At 42.1% G+C, this 23,403-nt stretch overlaps 2 pseudogenes; both read right to left on the reverse strand.

The window, feature by feature from the left end:
• Positions 1 to 305: 305 nt before the first annotated feature.
• LOC101416610 (cysteine dioxygenase type 1 pseudogene) lies at positions 306 to 907 on the reverse strand (annotated as a pseudogene).
• Positions 908 to 14,011: 13,104 nt separating this feature from the next.
• Positions 14,012 to 20,665, reverse strand: LOC101418053 (elongation factor 1-alpha 1 pseudogene; annotated as a pseudogene).
• Between the last annotated feature and the right edge of the window lie 2,738 nt (positions 20,666 to 23,403).

Below are 23,403 nucleotides of genomic sequence, written 5' to 3' on the forward strand. Positions count from 1 at the left end.
AGAGATTCCAAAAACTATAATAACCCTGACTGACATTCCCAGTATGGTTATAATGGCATTAGAGGACCGAACCAGAAGAGCACTTGATTCAGCCTTTAAAATCACAGACTTTTTCCTTTAATGGAACTTTTCTTACACAGTTGCTCCGGACACTATTTGCTCACTTAATGCCTTACAATTAGCATCTGCCCCAGAGTAGATCTAAGTATTGGCTTAGTTAAGAGGATTACTGGATGGCAAAAAGTGGAAAGCCTTCCTCTCCATAATGAAATGTTCAGCAGATCTAAAGTAAAACTTTAGGGAGTTTAGTGTTCCTTAGTTGTTCTCAGTGAACCCGAATTTGTGAATGGAGCCCTGATTCCAAATTTGCTATGGGATGTCATGGTGACTTTGTTTTTCTGTCCAGTTCTTTGATCAAAGGCATGGCATGTATCAAAAGGTGGACTGTGTGAAGGCTCACAGCAGGTTCTGTATGGCTGATATTCTCTACCTGATGTGAGCCAATGGAATCACTGATGTAGGCAAACTGGTTTTCCCTCAAGATTCTTTCAGACTTCTTGATCTTCTTGTTGGATTCATCAGGTCAGGCAAATAGTGTCTCCTTCAGATTTCCCTGCAGCGTCTTCATAAAGCAGTGGGAGTTGTGATCATGAATACTGCTGTCATGTCTTTCACCCCAATACAGAATCATCAGATTAAATTTTCCATTTCCTTGAACCACAAGATTTCAAATATACCTGTACTGGTTGAACTTGGTGTACAATGCCCACTTGACAAGGTCATTCTCCTAGGCTTCCATGATGGTCTGCACCTCCTCAATAATGTTCTCATCGCAGGTGAAGAGTTGGTGCAGGATGCAGATCAGGTCTGCCAGGATGCATGGCTTTAGCACCTTGGTCTGCTGCATGCCAGCGGCAGGGCATGTCTCACTACAAGAGCCCCCCCACAGCATAATGGGTTTGGGCTCATGAAGGACAAGTGACACACACTAATCAGGACCAAATCTCTGTAACTTATTTTTTAATGTAAGCATTTAGAGCCATAATTTTCCCTCTCAGAACTGCCTTCTCTGCATCCCATAATTTTTGGTATGTTGTATCTTCATTTTTATTTATCACGAGATATTTTCTAATTTCATTTATTTCCTCTTTAACTCACTGGTTAAGAGTGTATTAATTTCCACATATTTGTAAAATTTCCCTTTCTCCCTCTGTTATTGATTTCTAGTTTCATTTCATTGTGGTCAGAGAATATACATTGTATGATTTCAATATTTTAGAATTTATTGAAACTTATTTTGTGACCCAACATATGGTCTATCCTGGAGAGTGATTCATGTGTACTTGGGAATAATGGGCATTCTGTTTATGTTGGGTACAGTGTTCTTTATATGTCTCTAGGTCTAGTTGGTTTAGTGTATGATTCAAGTCCTGTACTTCCTTATTGTTATATAATAACATTCGTATATTTTGGGGCTCTGCTGTTAGGTACATATATAATTGTTACATCTTCCTTTTGAATAGTTCCCTGTATCAGTATGTAATGACCATCTTGTCCCTTGTAACTGTTTTTGAATCAAAGTCTATTTTAGCTTATGAGCTTGTGTGATTGAAATTTCAACTAGGCCTAGAGCTGCAGGGTGCCTAAGAGTTACCTCCTGAGAGCCTCCATGTTGCTCAAATGTGGTCACTCTCTAAGCCAAACTCAGCATGTAAATGCATTACCTTTCCCCTAGGGTGGGACATGACTTCTGGGGATAAGCCTCCCTGGTGCCAAGGGATTACTACCAATCACCAGCTGGTGATGCCACTAGAAAAAGACCTTGAATAAAAGGGGGAAATGGTAAAGCCAAATGAGTTTGTATGGCTAAGAGACTTCAAAATGAGTTGGAAGGTCAGCAGAGGGGTCGCACTCACGCACATCTCAGCAGGATCCCAGAGACAGCCAACATAAATACAACCCCAGGTAGTGGTGCTCCTGAGGGTTACGGTGACATCCAGGTTCTATGGTTATGGCAGATGGCTCTGGAGTTCAGTGCCTTGCCAGTGGGCCCTACTTTGGAATTTGTGCTCCTGAGTGTGATGGAGTTGGACTCAGATGTAGCTTCTTTACACATACCTCTTCTGTCACTTTTACTGAACCTGTGGTTGACACTGGGGTTGGTGTATGTTCAGGTGACTTGAATCTCTGGACTGTCCATGTGCCAGCTGGGCCCTGAGTCTCAGCAGAGTTGCAACACCTACTCTCCAGTTTGTTGGACTTACCCAGGTCAGCTAACAGGGAGATGAGGATGGTCAACCACCACACCAGGGAACCAAGAGAGTCTACAACTGCAGGCAGGAGAATCACATCCTTCAGCCATGTGGGATCTAAGCCCCTTTTTTATTTAGAGGTGGAGTGGACATCACCATCACAGGTCCACAGGATGGAGTAATAAAATGTGGATTAGAGTGGACTTACTGATATTCTACTATAAAATTATTGTGACTCTAGCAGTGGAAGAAATTATATCATTGATGTGGAGTCAGTAGCCACAGGAGTTGCTGAAGGCAGGAGAGGGAAGAAGAAGTGTGATGTGGGGGCATTTTCAGGACTTGGAGTTACCCTGAATGATACTGCAGGGACAGATGCAGGAAATTATATATCCTGCTATAACCCACTGAATGGACTAGGGGACAGTGTAAACTACAGTGTAAACTATAATCCATGCAGTATAGCAGTGCTCCAAAATGTACTCATCAAATGCAATGAATGTGCCTCACTGATGAAAGAGGTCATTGATGTGGGAGGAATGTGTGTGTGTGGGGGGGGAGTGGATATATGGGAATCTCTTATATTTTTTAATGTAAGATTTTGTGTGATCTATGTATCTTTAAGAAAAGAGACATACACAAAAAAAGACCCAAGGCAAAAAAAAAAAAAGAGTCTATTTTATCCAATATTAGTAGTTATCCAGTTCTCTTGTGGTCACTACTTGCATGGTATATTTTTTTCTATCCTTTCACCTCAATCTACTTGTATCTTTGATATTTAGGTGAATCTCTTACAGATACTATATTGTTGGGCCATGTTTTTTATCCATTTTGTCAATCTCTGCCTTTTGACTTGAGAGTTTAATACATTTACATTTAAAGCCACTACTAATAATACAGGTCTTTCTACTGTCATTTTGCTATTTAGCCTTTGTAAGTCTTATACTGTTTTTTTTTTTGTCCCTGATTTCTATTAAAGCCTACTTTTAAAATATTTATTTGCTTTCTTGTGTTGTATCATACTGAGTGACTTCACATTTCTATCTGGATATATTTTTCATTTGTTTTCTTTGTGGTTAACATAGGGATAAATTTTAACATCCTTGGGAAGCGGACTTGGCCCAGTGGTTAGGGCGTCCATTTACCACATGGAAGGTCCGCAGTTCAAACCCCGGGCCTCCTTGTCCCTTGTGGAGCTGGCCCATGCGCAGTGCTGATGCGCGCAAGGAGTGCCGTGCCACACAGGGGTGTCCCCCGTGTAGGGGAGCCCCAAGTGCAAGGAGTGCGCCCCGTAAGGAGACCTGCCGAGTGCAAAAGAAAGTGCAGCCTGCCCAGGAATGGTGCCACACACACGGAGAGCTGACACAACAAGATGACGCAACAAAAAGAGCACAGATTCCTGTGCTGCTGACAACAACAGAAGTGGACAAAGGAGAAGACACAGCAAAAAGACACAGAGAACAGACAACTGGGGTGGGGGGGGAGAGAAATAAATTAAAAAATCAATCTTAAAAAAATTTTTTTAGCATCCTAAATATATAACAATGATATTTGGTTTGATCATACACATGTAATTTTCCTATGCCCCTCTGTCCCCCACCATTTTTTTGGACTTGTCACCATGTCTGTACATTGTATGTCCAAAAACCTAGATTTATCATTATTTTTTATGCATTTGCATTTTAGCACCTGTAGGAAGTAATAAGTGGAGTTACATAAAAAACAATACAATACAATAATACTGGCATTTATAATTTCCCAAATGGTTACCTTTGCCACAGGTCTTTATTTCTTTATGCTGTTTTGAACCACTGTCTAGTGTCCTTTTGTTTCAGTCTGAAAAACTGCATTTAGCATTGATTGTAGGGCAGACCTAGTGATGATGTACTCCCTCAACTTTTGTTCATCTGAGAATGTCTTAATCTCTCCCTCAATTTTTTTTAACAAATCAATTTTATTGATACATATTAATAAAGTATAAATCCATCCAAAGTGTACAATCAATGGTATTCTGTGTAATCATATATTTGTGCATTTATTACTTCAATCATTCTTAGAGTACTTTCTTTATTCCAATAACAATAAACAAAAAACAAACAAAATTTACTCCTCAATCTCTCTATCCTTCCCCTGCCATACAAAGCTGCTATTCTTTTTCCTTTTTTCTAGTATAATTGTATTTCTATTTTATAGAAAGTGTCTTATATATGCAATATCACACATATTTGTGTTTTACATCACCCTCATTTTTAAAAGAGAATCTCACCTAATATTAAATTCTTGGCTGACAATTGTTTTCCTTTATTACTTGGTATTTCAACCCACTGCCTTCTTGCCTCCATCATTTCTGATGAAAAATTGGCACTCAATCTTATTGGAATTCCCTTGTGTGAAATATGTTGCTTTTTTATTGCAGGTTTCAGAACTCTCTCCTTATCCTTTTTTATTTTAAGATTTATTTTTTATTTCTCTCCCTCCCTTTAACCCATTGTCAGCTCTCGGTGTCCATTTGCTGTGTGTTCTTCTGGGTCCACTTGCAGTCTTGTCATGCGGCACCAGGAAACTCACTTTTTTTGTTGCATCATCTTGCTGTGTCAGCTCTCCTTGTGTGCAGCCCCACTGCAGGGTGGCTCTCCTTGCAGGGCGCACTCCTCGCACATGGGGCACCCCTATGCAGGGGGCACCCCTGCGTGGCACGGCTCTCCTTGCACATGGCAGCAAGCACTGCACGTGGGCCAGCTGACCACACAGGTCAAGAGGCCCTGGGTACTGAACCCTGGACCTCCTATATGGTCGGCGGATGCTCTATCAGTTGAGCCACAACTGCTTCCCCTCTCTCCTTATCTTTTGCTTTTGATAGTGTAATCAATATTTTTCTTTTTCTTTAAGTTTATCCTGTTTTGTGTTCTCTGAGCTTCTTGGATGTGCATATTCATAACTTTAGCTAAGTTTGGAAAATTATCTGTCATTATTTGACTATTCCTTCTGCCCTTTTCTGTCTTTCTTCTTCTTCTGGGTCTCCGAAAATGTGTATATTCGTGTGCTTGATGGTGTCCCAGAGATGTCTTAGGCTATTTTCAGTTTTAATATTTTTTTCTTTCTGCTTTTCAGCCAGACTCATTTCAATTATTGTGTCTTCAAGTTTGCCATTTCTTCTGCCAGCTCCATTCTGCCTGGAAATCCTCATGCACATTTTTCATTTCAGATATTGTGATCTTCAACTCCAATAGTTTTGTTTGGTTCCTTTTTAAAATTTCTTTCTCTTTATTAGACTCTCATATTATTTATTCTTTGCTTTCCTGATATTTTGGAGTCCTTCTTCCATACTTTCCTTGATCTCCTTAAGCATTTTTAAGGTCATTTTTTAAAAGGCTTTTTTGTATGTTCACTTTCTCGTCTTCTTTGTTGGTGTTTTCTTTATTTTTACCCTCTTCCTTTTGATGGGCGATCATTTCCTGTTTCATTGTTTGTCTTATACTCTTTTGTTGCATACAGTACATTTTAATATTTTAAAATGTTAACTCGGATTTATTCCCTGGGATGACTGTTTCCTGGTTTGTAAAAAGCTGAGTTTTTTTTTTTTTTAGCTTCAGCCCTCCTATCAAGAAAGTCTGCCCAAGATGAATGTACCATGCAGGTTTTCACTGTCTTACTGGGCTTTTGCTTATTAGGTATTTTGGAGTTCCCCTGTTTACAGGAATTTGGTTGTCCCCTCTGTTTCTCAGGAGACAAGTCTCCCTCTCCCAGGTATCTGAAGCTAGCAGGCCTTTGTCACAGACTGTCTGCCGTTATAGTTTTTAACTCTCTTTTTTGTCTCACGCTGCTTTTGCTTGGAATGCAAATCCTGGGAGGAGGGCCACCACAGGGAGTACTTTCCCAGTTCGGTCTTTCCCAGCTGAAACAGGGCTAGGGACTTACGAAGGTAATGCAGAATGGCTCCAAAGTGCCCTGGGGAAGAGGTTGGGAAGGGCACTCAAAACTTCTCTGAGGGTCCATCACAGCTGAGCATTTCCTTCAGCAAACTTTCCTTCACAGCCCTGAGGAAGCCCTGCACCTATAGATCTCCACCCCCTCTGCCACTGTCTGGGGAGAGCTGAAACAATGGTTGACACTGCCTTCATCTGGCACAGGCTGAAACAATAGCTGCCCTCAGAGCCAGGACCCAGCATCTGACTTTGCTAATCAAAAGCCTTCATCGGTGATTGGCCATGCACAATCCTGTTCTTGTGGAAGATGATGTTTATGTCCCTTTCTGTCAGCAGCAGCTAGCCAGGGACTGGACTCCTCAGTGGCCTGACGCAAGAGTAAAGGATGGGCACTGATAGCTGCCACATGGAGAGAATAATTTACAGTTCTTTACCTTAATGTATCAGCCTCTATCTCCCGCTCTACCATGGAGGCTGTGCAGAGCTCTCCTCTCCTCTGGGGTTTTTTTAGACAGCCCCTGCTTGTTTAGTACTTGTTTTAGTGGAAAGACTGAGTCCTTCTCTGCCATCTTCCCTGGAAGTCCTCCTTTTGCAATTTTAAAAAATCTGGCTTTGGTATGAGGGTGATGTTGGCCTCATAGAATGAGTTAGGAAGCGTTCACTCTCTTCAATGTTTCGGAAGTGTTTGAGCAGGACCGGCATTAATTTTTCTTGGAATGATTGGTAGAATTCACCTGTAAAGCCATCTGGTCCTGGGCTTTTCCTTGGTGGGAGGTTTTTGATAAATTCAAAGGCTTTAATTGTAATTGATCTGTTGAGGTCTTCTATTTCTTCTAGAGTCAATGTAGGTTGTATGTTTCTAGGAATTTGTCCATTTCATCTAGGTTGTCTAATTTGTTGGCATACATTTGTCCATAGTATTCTCTTATGATCCTTTTTATTTCTATGGGGTCAGTAGTAATGTCCTCCTTCTCAATTCTGATTTTATTTATTTGCATCTTCTCTTTTTTGTCAGTCTAGCTTGCCAATTTTATTGCACTTTTTAAAAAAAATAACTTTTGGTTTTGTTCATTCTATTTTTATTTTCAATTTCATTTATTTCTGCTCTAATCTTTGCTATTTCTTTCCTTCTGCTTGCTTTGGGATTAGGTTGCTGTTCTTTTTCTAGTTCTTTCAGGTGGGCAGTAGGTCTTCAATTTAGTTTTCTACTTTTTAAATGTAACCATTAAGGGCTATAAATTTCCCTTTCAGCACTGCCTTTGCTTTATCCCATAAGGTTTATATGTTGTGTTCTAGTTTTTGTCTCGAGATATTCAATGACTTCCCTAGCAATTACTTCTTTGACCCACTGGTTTAACAGTCTGTTATTTAACTTTCATATATTTGTGGATTTTCCACTTTTCTACCCATTAATGATTTTTCAGCTTTATTCAATTATGGTCAGAGAAAATGCTTTGTCTAATTCTAATATTTTTAATTTATTGAGACTTGTTTTGTGACCTAACATGTGCTCTATTCTGGAGAATGATCCATGTGTACTTGGGAAGAATGTATATCCTGCTGTTTGGGGGGTGCAGTGTTCAGTTTATGTCTGTTAGGTCTATTTCATTTATGATATTATTCAAGTTCTGTTTCCAACTGATCATCTGTTCAGATGTTCTATCTATTGAAGAGAGTGGTGTACTGAAGTCTCCAACTACTATTGCTGAGGTGTCTATTTCTCGCTTCAGTTTTACCAGTGTTTCTGATGTATTTTGGGGCATCGTGTTTAGCTGCATATTTATGATTGCTATTTCTTCTTGGTGGATTGCCCCTTTTATTACTATATAATTTCCTTCTTTGTCTCTCTTTATGTAGTAAAGATATTTTAATGTAAGACTAATTAATTTTTCTCAGGTTGTTTTAAATAACAGTTTAAACAGGATTATGAAGTCAAGGAAACAGGCCTTTAAGTTTATTGCCTGTTCTTTTTTTTCCCTCTCCGTGCCCCTCCCTCCCCGTTGTCTGCTCTCTGTCTCCATTCACTGTGCGTTCTTCTGCATCTGCTTGCATTGTCAGGTGGCACCAGGAAACTGCACCTCTTTTTTGTTGCATCATTTTGCTGCATCAGCTCTCCGTGTGTGTGGCCCCACTCTGCACTTTTTTCACGCAGAGAGGTTCAATGAGGGGTGCACTCATTGCATATGGGGCTCCCCTTTGTGGGGGCGCCCCTGAATGGCATGGCATTCCTTGCGTGAGGCAGCACTTCGCGTGGGCCAACTTACCACACAGGTCAGGAGGCCCTGGGGATCAAACCCTGGACCCTCCATATGGTAGGCGGACGCTCTCATCAGTAGAGCCATGTTCATTTCCCATGACTATTCTTTTTTTTTTACGATTTATTTTATTTATTTATTTATTTCTCTCCCCTCCCCCACTCCTACCCCGGTTGTCTGTTCTCTGTGTCTATTTGCTGCGTCGTTTGTCCGTTTCTGTTGTTGTCAGCAGCATGGGAATCTGTGTCTCTTTTGGTTGAGTCACCTTGTTGTGTCAGCTATCTGTGTGGGCGGCGCCATTCCTGGGCAGGCTGCACTTTCTTTCGCGCTGGGCGGCTCTCCTTACTGGGCACACTCCTTGGGCGTGGGGCTCCCCTACGTGAGGGACACCCCTGCGTGGCAGGGCACTCCTTGCGAGCATCAGCACTGCGCATGGGCCAGCTCCACACGGGTCAAGGAGGCCCGGGGTTTGAACCATGGACATCCCATGTGGTAGATGGACGCCCTAACCACTGGGCCAAGTCCGCCGCCCTCCCTGACTATTCTTAATAGTGCATTTTTATCAGATTGGATTGGGCTCCTGTCCCCAGGGTCCCCAGTACCACTCCCATCTTTGTCTCTTATAACAGCTTTTGACTTAAAATCTATTTTTTTCTGATATTAGTTTATCTACCCCAGCTCTTTCATGGTTATTATTTTCATGGATTATCCTTTTCCAACCTTTCACTTTCAATCAATTTGTGTTTCTCTAAGATAAGTCTCTTCTAAACAACATATAGTTCGATCATGATTTATTATCCATTCTGCCACTCTGTATCTTTTGATTTGGGAGTTTAATCCATTAAAATTCAGCTATTACTATTAAGGCAGTACTTCAACCATTTTTCCTTTGGTTTTTATGTCATATCTTTTTTTTTTCCTTTTTTCTCTTTTCCTTTATTGCAAGGTCATTTTCTATAGAGTTGATCTTTTGTGATACATCTGAGTAATTCCTTTCTCATTTCTGTTTATTTTTAAAATACTTCTTAGTGGTTATCCAGGGGTTTGCATTACACAACTACTTCTATAACCTACTAATTTTAAAAGATACTAATTGTTTTAGTTTGCCAAAAGGGTGCCGATGCAAAGTACCAGAAATGGGATGGCTTTTATAAAGGGGATTTATTTGGGGTAAAAGCCTACAATTCCAAGGCCATGAAAAGTCTAAACTTTTCAGATGCTTTTTCACCAAAGTCAGCTACTGTTGATCCTGGTGTGTTGCCAAGTGGTAAAGCAACATGACTGCCATTTCTTTCAAGGTTTCAAACTTCCCCTCTGGACTCACCTTCTCCTCTTGAGCTGTTCCAGAGGCCCAGCCTCTTGGGGCTTTGTGTTTAAGTTGATCCTGTAGTCCTCTTACATGGCAGGATCAAACATGGTGGCTTCCTTTTCCTGTGTCTGTCTGAGTCTCTCTCTCTGTTTCCATTTATATCAGACCCAGCAAAGAAGGGTGGGGGGAGACTCAATTTAAGTCATGTTTCACTGATGTAGTCCAGTCAAAAGCCCTAAAGTAATCCTATCAAGTAATGTAATTAAAGGCCCCTTAACTGATTTTGATGCAATCAAAGAGTATCACGCCCAGAGGAATAGGTTAATTTACAAACATAATATTTCTCTTCTTGGGATTCATAAAATAATTTCAAACTGTCACCACACCAACTTGGCTTCAATTGCATGCACATCTCTACTCCCATATCCCTCTATTTCCCCTCTTTATGTTGCTTTTGTCCCACTTTACTATTTTATATTCTGCATGTCCATTTTCAGGAACTATGCCTTTTTTTGTTCAATTGTATTCTGATTCTTACAGGAATTAAAGAGTAGAGTTGTATACTGAGGATATAATACAATTGGGTTTTGCATTTACCCTATTAAGTTACTGTGCTGGTTTGAGTCTTGTGGATGCCCAAAAATCCTGTTCTCAAAGGGAACCCATTCCTGTGTCTATAAACCCATTGTAGGTGGAACATTTTGATTAGATCCAGTTAAGGGGCATTTTGGTTAGATCCCCTTTGATTACATCACTTCAGTTAAAAGCCTTTGACTAGATTGCAGGGCCCAGTATGGGTCTTATTTCTCTTACTGGCGTCCTTTATAAATGAAGGACTGAAAAACCACAGACACAGGAAATAAGCTGCAGAGACAGAAAGAGGTACCAGAGGCCAGAGACTGGAATTAGCAGAGCACAGAGGCACAGAAAGAGGCCCCCAAGAGGCTGAGAGAGAAGGTCCATGGATAGCAAGAACCTGAAGCAATGAGACTGAGAGGGGAGGAGAGGGGAGGAGAGGGAAGGGGAGGGGAGGGGAGTAGATACTGTTACGTGCCTGATCACCCACAGCTGAGCTTGGTGAGAAAGTGAGCCTGGAGAAGGCAGAGACTGGCAGAGCTGCCATTTTGTATTGCCACATGGCAGGAGTCCAGTACTGCCAGCAGCTGACCTTCAGTGAGACCACATCTCTAATAATGCCTTGATTTGGACACTTTCACAGCCTCAGAACTGTAAGCTTTTAACCTAGGAAGTTCTCATAGTAAAAGCCAACCCATTGCTGGTATAGTGCACTGGCAGCCTTTAGGCAAACAAAAACAGTTACCTTTGCTGATAATCGTCATTTCTTCACACTAGTCCAAGCCACTCTCGTCATCTTCTTTCAACCTGCATTACTCCCTTTAGTAATTCTTGTAGGGCAGGTGTCTTGTAACAAACTTTCGCAGTTTCTATTTATCTGTATTTTAAACTCCCCCTCATTTTTGAAGGCCAGGTTTCCTGGATAAAGAATTTTTGGCTGGCAGATTTTCTCTTTCAGTAACTTAAATATATCAGACCACCCATTGCCTTCTCACCTCTGTGGTTTTTGATGTGGAACTGCACGTGAGTCTTACTTACTAAAGACCCCTTGTGTATGGCAAATCACTTTTCTCTTGCTGCTTTCAGAATTCTCTCTTTATCTTTGGCATTTGACATTCTGATTAGTATGTGTCTTGGAGTAGGTCGATTAGGATTTATTCTGTTTGAGTACATTATGCTTCTTGGACATGTATATTTATCTATTTCATAAGAGTTGGTAAATTTTCAGCCATTATTTCCTAAAGCATTCTTTCTGCCTCCTTTCCCTTCTCTTCTTCTGTGACACCCATGATACTTAATTTTGTGCACTTTGTACTGTCACTCAAATTCCTGAGATACTGCTTATTTTTCTATTCTTTTCTCCATCTGTTCTTTTGATGGTATCATTTTGATTGTCCTGTCTTCTAGTTAGCTGATTCTTTCTTCTGGCTGGTGAAATCTGCTACTGTATGCCTCTAATGTTTTCGGGGTTTTTTTTAGGTAGTGGGGCCTAGAGATTGAATTCAGGACCTTGTATGTAGCAAGCTGGTGCTCAACAGTGAGCCACACTGGCTTCCCTGATTTGTTTGTGTGTGTGTGTGTTTTGTTTGTTGTTTTATCAGGAGGCACTGGGAACCAAATCCAGGACCTCCCATGTGGAAGGCAGGAGCTCAACCACTTGAGCCACATCTGCTACCTCTAGTGTATATTTTTTAAAAGATTTATTTATTTATCCCTCCTTGCCCCCTCATTGTTTGCACTTGTTGTGTCTGTTCATCTTCTTTGTTTCTTTAGAAGGCACCAGGAACTGAACCCAGGACCTCCTAAGTGGGAGAGAGGTGCCTAATCATTTAAGCCACCTCCATTCCCTGCCCTGTTGTGTCTTTTGTTATGTGTTTCCTCTTGTGTCTCTTATTGCATCATCTTGTCATGTCAGCTCGCCATCCTGCTAATCCTCTTTTAGGAGTCACCATGAACCTCTGCTCACTGCTTTGTTGTGTCTCTCATTATGTTTTTCCTCTTGTCTCTTGTTGCCTTGTCTTGGTGTGTCAGCTTGCTGCACCTGCCTGTCATGCCAACTTGCTGTCCTCTTTAGGAGGCACCAGGAACTGAACCATGGACCTCCCATTAGGTAGATAGGAACCCAATCACTTGAGCCACATCCACTTCCCTCTCTAGTGTATTTTTAATCTTCATTATTGTGCTTTTCATTCCCATAATTTGTTATGTTTCTTTTTATACTATTAAATTCTACTTTATGCTCACACACTGTCTTAATATCCTTTATCTCTTTATGCATATTTTCCTTCACCTCCTTGAATTTAGGAGATTTGCTTGAACTTCTTTACTTGTTCCAAATTCTGTCTTATCTTAAGGTTTAGTTTGTTCCCCTGATAGAGCCATATCTTTCTGTTTTAGTATGGTTATTAATTTTTTGCTGATGTATGGGCATCTGATTATTTCAAAGAGTTAACTCTGAAGGTCAGTTTCTTTTTCTTGCCTAGGGTTTTATTGTTGATTGGCTTTGTGTTAAGGCTCTTCTTTAACACTTGGTCCAACTTAATCTAGTCCTTTAGAATAGTCTGTGTTTAGCTGATCCAATTTTTCTAAGCTCGTCTTCATCTGATTCTTGCTTTGGATATGTGGAACAATTTTTAAAATTCCACTTTTTGTGTAATTGTTTAACATTCAAGAGAAAATTTTCTTTCCTCCATTTCTTCTCCAGAATCATGATATATTGTTTGCTTTTGTGCAAAATTTTCTCCCCACCTCCTATGATATGTATAAATTTTCTGCCTCACCCAGGGCCCTGTTTTCCTTAATCTTTTCATTTCTGTGACTCTCTTCTCTTACAGTTTAGCCCCACCCCCCTTTTCTGTTCCTTCCACATTAGGTTATCTTGCCCTGCAGAGCCAGATAGGATCCAGAAAAAGGGGTCACTCCAGAGAAGTCCATTTAGCATTTAGGTGGTCCAGAAACTGGATTGAGTGAGCACAGTACTTTCCAGCTGCAGTTTTACAGTGGTGTTTGTCTGTCTTCTCTTTCCTCCTGGGAGCCCTTGTGTAGGCAATATGTGTTCCTCCCTGTGGAACTTCTGTGGATTTGGGTCCCTGTGCATGGATATGTATGGGGTTCTATCTTTGCAGTCCCCAGTGGGAGGTAGGAGATATCTGAGCCGCTGACTCTGAGTAACTCCCCAATCTGCACGGGACCAAGTGAGGGAGAAGGGGTGGACCAGCAAGTCCAGGGCAGAAGTTTCCTACCTGATATCTTTATCTTCCATTCAGTGTTTGTGGAGCCCTCCACTCTCTACCATCCTCCAGAGTTCCGAACAAGTGGATATTGTCCTCTTATTTGCTGAAATCTCTAGGGAGGTTTTTTCAGGGGATGTCTAATGTCACCAGGTTATTATGTCCTTTTTTTCCTCATTAAACTTTGTTTTAATGGATCTCAAAATTCTATGACAGATTTTTCATCAAGTTGTTTCCATTTGAAAAATACTGATTTAAAAAACTAATAATTTTAAAACTGCCATGCAAAAAAAAAAAAGGTCCATAAAACATTTCTTATCTTCTGAAGGTTTTCCAATGTATCATTATCATTAACCAGTCTTTTACTTAATATTAAACTTAAATGGCCAATTAAGACGAACAGTTCTGAGACAGTTCTTCCACCACTGATTAAGACTGGGGTGGCAGGTATTGTGGATAAGGTTCATTCAGCCTTCTGAGCTTTCTGGGCAGACTGGGTGACCTTGCCAGCTCCAGGAGCCTTCTTGTCCACTGCCTTGATGACCCCGCAGCAACTGTCTGTCACACATCACAAACAGCAAAACTCCTCAGCGGAGGGTAGTCAGAGAAGCTCTCAACACACATGGGTTTGTAAGGAACCATGTCAACAATGGCAGCATCACCAGATTTCAGGAATTTGGGGTTATCTTCCAGCCTCTTACCAGAACGGTGATCAATCTTCCCCTTCAGCTCAGCAAACTTGCAAGCAATGTGAACTGTGTGACAAACCAGCACAGATGCATACACAGCATTGATTCAGCCTGGGATGGCTCAGCATAATCACAGGAGCAGTAAAGCCAGCTGTTTCACTGATGGGTTATTTTTGCTGTCACCAGCCACACTGCCTTGATGAATATCTTTTACAGAAACGTTCTTGACATTGAGGCCCACATTGTCCCCAGGAACAGCTTCATTCAAAGCTTCATGATGCATTTCAACAGACTTTACTTCAGTTGTAACACTGATTGGAACGAAGGTGACCACCATGCACAGTATGAGAACACCAGTCTCCATTTGGCCCACAGGGACAGTACCAACACCACCAATTTTGTAGACATCCTAAGAGACTGACAAAGGGGTTTGTCTGTTGGGCAAGTAGGTGAGCTATAAGCTATAAGCAGCATAGTTCCACTGGCATTGCTGTCCCTATGGGTGACTTTCCATTCCTTGAACCAAGGCATGTTAGCACTGGCTCCAGGATGTTGTTACCATTCAAACCAAAAAATGGGCACAAATGCTACTGTCAGGGTTGTAGCCAATTTTCTTAGTGTAGATGCTGACTTCCTTAATGATTTCCTCATATCTCTTCTGGTTATAAAGTGGCTCAGTGGAATCCATTTTGTTAACACCAATAATTAGAGGTTTCACACCCAGTGTGTAAGCCAGAAGGGCATGCTCACGGGTCTGCCCATTCTTGGAGATGCCAGCTTCAACCTCAGCAACACCAGCATGACAATTAGGACAGCACGGTCAGCCTGAGATGTGCCTGTAATCATGTTTTTAATAAAGTCTCTGTGTCCTGGGGCATCAATGATGGTCACATAGTACTTGCTGGTCTCAAATACCCACAGGAGACATGAATGGTGATACCACACTCACACTCGGCTTTCAGTTTATCCAAGACCCAGGCATACTTAAAGGATAGCTTTCCCATCTCAGCAGCCTCCTTATCAAATTTTTTGATGATTCTTTGTTTCTTCCACCATATTTGTAGATCAGGTGGTTTGTAGTGATGGGCCTGCCTGAATCTGTGTCCAATGACAAGAATGTTGGTAAGTCTTTTCCTTTCTCATTTTGGCTTTAGATATAGCAATGGTTTTCATGACACCTGTGTTCTGGTGCCAAAGGTTATTATGTCTTTTTCATTATAGCCCTCTAGTGAATGTGCTGTGGAATCTCATTGTGTTAAGTGTTTATTGCAGCTTTATTCCTACTTGCCCTAAAATGAAACAATCCAAATGTCCTTCATTGGGTAAATAAACTTGGTCCATTCACATAATGGACTACTACTCAGCAATAAAAAGGGATGGACTATTGATAAATGCAGCAACATAATGAATTTCTAATGCATTACATTAAGTGAAAAAAAGCCAGATTGAAAAGTCTATGCACTTTTTCCTATTAATTGAATTTGGCAATATATAAGGCTTCATTTTTTAAGACATTTTGGATCACAGAAGATCAACTATGGCAAGGGAAAAGCATTGGTGTGGGCATCATTGATGGCGGATGTATGGGTGGGAGCGAATTCTCAAGGGCATACATATAGGATATATAGGTATGTTCGGATGTTCGTTGGGTATTGACATAATGGGTAGAGTTTCACACGACAACTGAGGGAGTGCTGAGTTCCCATCCTGGGGAGCTGTAATGCATTCCCCAATGGGACAGCAACAATCCCCCATGTGCAAGGGCAAAGACCAATGAAGAAGGATGATCCAGTGATGGGTCTTTGATACTGATGACTATGCTTATGAGCCTGTGTGCTTGAAATTTCAACCAAGCCTAGAGCTACAGGGTACCTAAGAGTTACCTCCTGAGAGCCTCCATGTTGCTCAAATGTGGCCACTCTCTAAGCCAAACTCAGCATATAGATCCATTACCTTCCCCCCAGTGTGGGACATGACTCCTGGGGATGAGCTTCCTTGGCGCTGAGGGATTACTACCAATCACTGGCTGGTGATGCAACCAGAAAAAGACCTTGACTAAAAGGGGGAAATGGTAAAGACAAATGAGTTTGTATGGCTAAGAGACTTCAGAATGAGTCAGAAGGTCATCAGAGAGGTCGTGCTTATGCATGTCTCAGCAGGATCTCAGAGACAACCAAAGTAGATACAACCCCAGGTAGTGGTGCTCCTGAGGGTTATGGTGACACCCAGGTTCTATGATTATGGCAGATGGCTCTGGAGTTCAGTGCCTTGCCAGTGGGCCCTACTTTGGAATTTGTGCTCCTGAGTGTGATGGAGTTGGACTCAGATGTGGCTTCTTTACACATGCCTCTTCTGTCACTTTTACTGAACCTGTGGTTGGCACTGGGGTTGGTATATACTCAGGAGACTTGAATTACTGGACTGTCCATGCCAGCTGGACTCTGAGTCTCAGCAGAGTTGCAACACCTACTCTCCAGTTTGTTGGACTTACCCAGGTCAGCTAACAAAGAGGTGAGGATAGTCAACTACCACACCAAGGAACTGAGAAAGTGTACAACTGCAAGCACGAGAATTCCATCCATCAGCCATATGGGATCTAAGCTCCTGATTTAGAGGTGGAGTGGGCACTGCCATCCCAGGGTCCTCAGGATGTAGGAATAAAATATGTATTAGAGTGGACTTACTGGTACTCTACTATAAAATTATTTTGACTCTAGCAATGGAAGAAATTATATCACTGATGAGGAGACAGTGGCAAGGGAGTTGCTGAAGGCAGGGAGAGGGAAAAAGAGGTGTTATGTGGGGGCATTTTTGGGACTTGGAGTTTTCCTCAATGATATTGCAGGGACAGATGCAGTACATTACATATCCTGTCATAACCCACTGAATTGACCGGGAGAGTGTAAACTACAATGTGAACTATAATCCATGCTGGGGAGTAGGACTCCAAAATGTACTCATCAAATGCAATGAAGGTACCACACTAATGAAAGAAATTGTTGATGTGGGAGGAGTGGGGGGTGTGGGGAGTGGGGTATATGGGAACCTCATATATATATTTTTTAAATTATTTTATTATTTTTTAACCCCCCCGCATTGTCTGTTCTCTGTGTCCATTCGCTGTGAGTTCCTCTGTGACTGCTTCTATCCTTATCAGCGGCACTGGGAATCTGCGTTTCTTTTTGTTGCGTCATCTTGTTGTGTCAGCTTTCCCTGTTTGTGGCGCCATTCTTGGGCAGGCTGCACTTTCTTTTGCGCTGGGCGGCTCTCCTTACGGGGTGCACTCCTTGCGCGTGGGGCTCCCCTACGTGGGGGACACTTCTGCGTGGCACGGCACTCCTTGCGCGCATCAGCACTGCGCATGCACCAGCTCCACACGGGTCAAGGAGACCCGGGGTTTGAACCGCGGACCTCCCATGTGGTAGACGGATGCCCTAACCATTGGGCCAAGTCCACTTCCCTCTTATATTTTTTAATGTAACATTTTGTGTGACCTATGTATCTTTTTAAAAAAAGAGAATAAATATATATATATTTAAAAGTCTATGCACTATATGATTGCATATACGCGACATTCTGGAAATGGTAAACAGAATGGACAAAAACAAACGAGTAGTTTCCAAGGGCTTGGGTGGAACTGAGTACAGGGAGTACTAGGGAATGCTGGGTTGATATGAAAATATTCTATATCTTGATTGTGGAGGTGGCTACATGACTTGTGTGTCAAAACTCAGTACTAAATTTTAAAAAAAGATAAAAAAAAACCCACCTCAATACTGAACACTAAAAAGAGAAAATTTTATTGTGTATAAATTATAGCTCAATAAACCTTAAATAAATCTTACGGGCGTCTATAATTTTCAGAAGTAGAGTTACTTGCTATCTCTCTGCCTTGTCCCCTGAGCCTCCTCTGCTAAGCTGTAGGGTTCTTTAGACCTAAACAAACAACTTTACATTTACGAATGAAAAACACTGGGGCTCCAAGAAAGGGATTCCTACATGCAGTTACTCTCTGGATTGGTGAGGGAGACGGGACAGACCACCTTGATGGGATAGACCCTGCCCAATGGGCCAAAGTTCTCTGCATCATACCTGGAGGCAGGAATGACTGCCTTGTGTAGGACTGCAACCAGACCAGATAATTTCAGAAACAGGTCTAGCCTTAGCTATAAGAGAAAAGGTGAGACTGGAAATATATCAGGCAGGGTAGGCATAGTACCCGAGAAGCTGAATTTCCATCCACCCTACTTGCTCATCATGAACATCTAAATATGGTGTCACACTGTTACCTTCTGAATGCAACAATAACCTCAGCAGAAACAACCTTATTTTCCAGAATGAATTTTCTCACTTTTACTTTTTTTTTAAGATTTATTTCTCTCCCCTTCCCTGCCCTCCCCCCAGTTGTTTGCTCTCTGTGTCCATTTGCTGTGTGTTATTCTGTGTCCACCTGTATTCTTGTTAGCAGCACCCAGAATCTGCCTAGTTTTGTTGCGTCATCTTGCCGCGTCAGCTCTCGGTGTACGTGGCGCCATTCCTGGGCAGGGTGCACGTTTTTGCACTGGGAGGCTCTCCTTACTGGGTGCACTCCTTGCGTGTGGGGCTCCCCTACGAGGGGGACACCTCTGCATGGCACGGCACTTATTGCACGTGGCAGCACTGTGTGTGGGCCAGCTCCACATGGGTCAAGGAGGCCCTGGGTTTGAACCTTGGACCTCCCATGTGGTAGGTAGACGCCCTATCTGTTGGGCCAAATCTGCTTCCCATCTCACTTTTACTTTCAAATGTCAAATTAGTAATCCAGGCTGCTTGCTTTGCTTTTCTAGTAGTATCTAGACTTTTCTTATTTACCAGCCATTATGCCATCAATTACCTATACAATAATAAAAAGCAATGGCTGAATCCTTTCCCACAGTCATCCCATTAAAAATGTCTTTCTTGGAAAATCTTTTTGATAATGAATAAAGTACCTTTCAGATTCATCATTTGAAGGGGGTTTCTCTATAAGAGAGGTTTGCTGATTAGTATGAGTTGTGAGCTATAGCTGGAGGCTTTCCCACATACAGAACAAGGATAAGATTTTTCACTGGTGTTACCTGAGGCTGAGTAAGGGTTGAACCCCAGATGAAAGTTTTTCATGACATTTCTCCTCAGCAAGAATTTCTGATTTTCACTGAGTTTTGAGGTAGGCCTGAAAGTTTTTCCACATTCATGACATCTAAAGGATTTCTCGCCATTGTGAATTGTACAATACAGAACAAGGTTTGTGCGGTAACTGAAAGCTATGCCATGTTCATCACACACATGGCATTTTTCTCCAGTGTGAATGTGTCTATGGAGCATAAGCCTGGAGTTATGAACAAAGGCGGGTCACCTTTTTTTTTGCCGTCCCGAGGATTCTCTTCAGTGTGAATTCTCTGATGCTGAGTGAGGGTTGTCCTCTGGCTATAGGCTTTCCCAAATCACCACATTCACAGGGTTTCTCAGCAGTGTTAACTCCCTGGTATAGGGAGAGTTGTGAACTCTGACTGAAGGCTTCCCACTCAATGCACTGATAGGGTTTCCTCGAGTATGAACTCTTCCATGCTGAACAAGAGTTGAACTCTGACTAAAGGTTTTGCTGCACTCCTTACATGGACATTTTTTCCAGTGTGACTCCTTAGGTATTCAGTAAGGTGAGAGTTAAAGCGAAAAGCTCTGTCACATTCATTATCTACTACAGTTTCTCTCCAGTATGAATCCTATGACGGAGAAAGAGACTTGAGCTTTGACTGAAGGCCTTCCCACACTCATTACATTTATGGGGTTTCTCTCCAGTATGAATTCTCTGATGCTGGATAAGGCTTGAACTTTGACTAAAGGCTTTCCCACATTGAGTACATTCATGGGGTCTCTCTCCAGTATAAATTCTTTGATGTTGTGTTAACTGAGGGCTCTGGCTGAATGTTTTTCTACATTCATTATATTTGTAAGATTTCTCTCCTGTGTGAATTAAACAATGTTAAATAAGAGTTGAACTTCAACTGAAAGCCTTCCCACATTCACTACACCAAAAAGGTTTTTCTCCAGTATGAATTCTTTGATGAAGGAGGTGGAAATTGAGCCCAAAAGTTTTCCCACATTCATTACATTTGAATGGTTTATTTCCAGTGTGAACTTGATGGGGCAGAATGAGACGAGCTGTGAGTAAAAGCTTGCCCACACTGACCACATTCATAAGGCTTTTTCCCCCGATATGAATTTTCTGATGTTTACTTAGGTCTGAATTATATTTGAAGATTTTGCTACAGTATCACATTTAAAGACTCTCTTCCGTTTTATTTCTTTGAGGTCTAGCAACAGTTTGGTTTAGATTCAAATTTCTATCAAATTGGGAAGCAGATATGGCTCAACTGCTAGAGCATCTGCCTACCATATGGAGGGTCCATGGTTCGATACCCAGGGCCTCCTGACCCATGTGGTGAGGTGGCCCACATGCAGTGCTGCTGCATGTAAGGAGTGCTGTGCCATGCATGGGTGCCCCTGCATAAGGTAGCCCCATGTGCAAGAAGTGCACCCTGCAAGGAGACCCGCCCCGCGTGAAAAAAAGTGCAGCATGCCCAGGAGTGGTGCCTCATACAGAGAGCTGATGCAGCAAGATGACACAACAAAAAAGAGATGCAGTTTGACAGTGCCACCTGACAATACAAGCGGACACAGAGCACATAGCAAATGGACACAGAGAGCAGATAATGGCGGGGAGGGGAAGAGAAATAAATAGAAAAAATTTTTAAAAAAATTTTTTCTATCAAGTTTATCACACTCCTGGATTCTTTCTCCGGAGATCTTTTCCTACACGACAGCTTCTTTTACATTGGGGATGGGGGGGGGGAGCATCTATCTTCAAACTCTGCCCAACAGAATTCCCCACATATCCTTCTAGTTTACTGTTATATTTCCAAACCTTCTGTAACTTGGGTGCTTGCTGATTACCTCCTTGAGAATTTTCTTGACATGGAGTTCTCAGTCTCAACCTCCTTGAGAATTTTCTTGACTGAGGAGTTCTCAGTCTCAATCTCAGAATCTGGTTGGAGGAAAACTTCTGGGACTTGGAAACAGAACGGGTGTGGAAGGGACTCTGAGCATAGAAGGGGGCTCCGCAGGGCAGCCCCAATGGTCCTGCCTGCACCAGGGTGGGCAAAGGCAGGGTCTGGGGCTCAGGATCCTGGCACCCAGCCCTGCCAGAGCAGCCACTAACTGCCATGCCCCTGGACTCCCCCAGACTCCCTCATTGTGGTTTTTTTAAAAAAAATTTTTAAATGTAGGGAATGGATAGGCATCTGCCTACCACATGGGAGGTCTGCGGTTCAAACCCCGGGCCTCCTTGACCCGTGTGGAGCTGGCCCATGCCCAGTGCTGATGCACGCAAGGAGTGCCGGGCCACGCAGGAATGTCCCCTGCATAGGGGAGCCCCACGCGCAAGGAGTGCGCCCCTTAAGGAGAGCCGCCCAGTGCGAAAGAAAGTGCAGCCTGCCCAGGAATGGCGCCGCATACATGGAGAGCTGACTCAGCAAGATGATGCAACAAAAAGAAACACAGATTCCCGGTGCCACTGATAAGGATGGAAGCGGTCACAAAAGAACACACAGCGAATGGACAGAGAGAGCAGACAACTGGGGGGAAGGGGAGAGAAATAAATAAAAAATAAATCTTTAAAAAAAAAATTATTTCTCTCCCCTTCCCTGCCCCCCTTCAGTTGAGGGTCTGCTTTCCGTATGGGAGGTCTTGGGTTCAGATCCCAGAGCTTCCTAAGGACAAGAGAAACAAACAACAAGCAAAACAAATGTAAAAACTATCTCAGGGGAGTTGAACGCTGGCTTCCCACATAAGAGGTCCTGGGTTCAATCTCTGGCCCCTAGTACCTCAAAAAATTTTTTTTCTTGGTTGCCTATTGATAATTAAGTTATAAGAGTTCTTTATATATTCTGGATACTAGACCCTAATCAGATATAGGATTTGCAAATATTCCTTCCATTCTGTATGTTGTCTTTTCACTTTGATGGTGTTTTTGCAGAACAAAAGTTTTAAATTTTGACGATGTCCAGTTCATCTATTTTTTCTTTTTGTTGCTTGTGGTGTTGGTGTCATGTCTGAAACCACTGCCTAATCCAACATCATGAAGATTTACTCCTTTATTCTTTTTTTTTAAGAGTTTTCTGGCTTTAGCTTTTACATTTAGATCTTTGATGCATTTCAAGTTAATTTTTTGTATGTGATATGAGGTAGGAGCCCAACTTCATTTTTAAAAGTGGATATCGAGTTGTCTTAGCACCATTTGTTAAAAAGACTATTCAGTCCCCATTTAATTGCCTTTTTGAAAATCAATTTGACTGTATAAAACCTCTTTTGACCATCTCAACTGAATCCGATCTTTCCTAATTTATCAGTTAGGATAGGCTTTATGCTATATTAACAAGTGGTTCCAAAATCTCAGAGGCTACAACAGCAAATGTTTATTTCTCAATCAAGCTAAGTGTCCTTGATGGGACACATGTGGGTCTGCTCCATTTAGTCTTCACTCCAGGACTAGGCTGATGGAGGAGCCTCTGTCTGGAACACTGCTAGTCCTGCGGCAGAGGTAAAGCGATACACCCCAGGCTGACTCTTTAAAAAAGTTTCTGTTCAGACATTACACGTCATTCCCATTCTCACTTCACTGGTCAAAACAAGTCCTAAGGCCAAACTTGATGTCAGTGGGGCAGGAAAATTAATCTTCCCATAGGGAAGGGCATTGCAGATGGGAAAAGAGATTATACATGTGATGGAAAAGCCAAGGAACCCCAAAGATTGCTGGCCAGCCTGAGATACCTACCAACCACTGGAAGAAGCAAGCCTTTTAGCCTCTGAAGTGAAGAGCTGATAAACTGCTGTTGTTAAGCCAACACATTGTATGGTATTTGTTTTAGCAGCTGGGAAACTAAATCATATCCTAAGCTTGTGCTTTTCACGATACCATGAGGCTTCTATTTTGGATTGGAATGAGCTGAATCTAAAGGTAGAAAGAATAAGTAGACAGATACTGTTCCAATTTACAAGATTCGCTGAGAGTCTATACTAGGGCTCAAGGTAGTAGAAATGTGGGGTGTGAGGTGAACAGAGACAATTTGAAAGGAAAAAAGACAAATCC

This window comes from Dasypus novemcinctus, chromosome 26 (genome assembly GCF_030445035.2).
Source record: "Dasypus novemcinctus isolate mDasNov1 chromosome 26, mDasNov1.1.hap2, whole genome shotgun sequence".
Taxonomy (NCBI): Eukaryota; Metazoa; Chordata; class Mammalia; order Cingulata; family Dasypodidae; genus Dasypus; species Dasypus novemcinctus.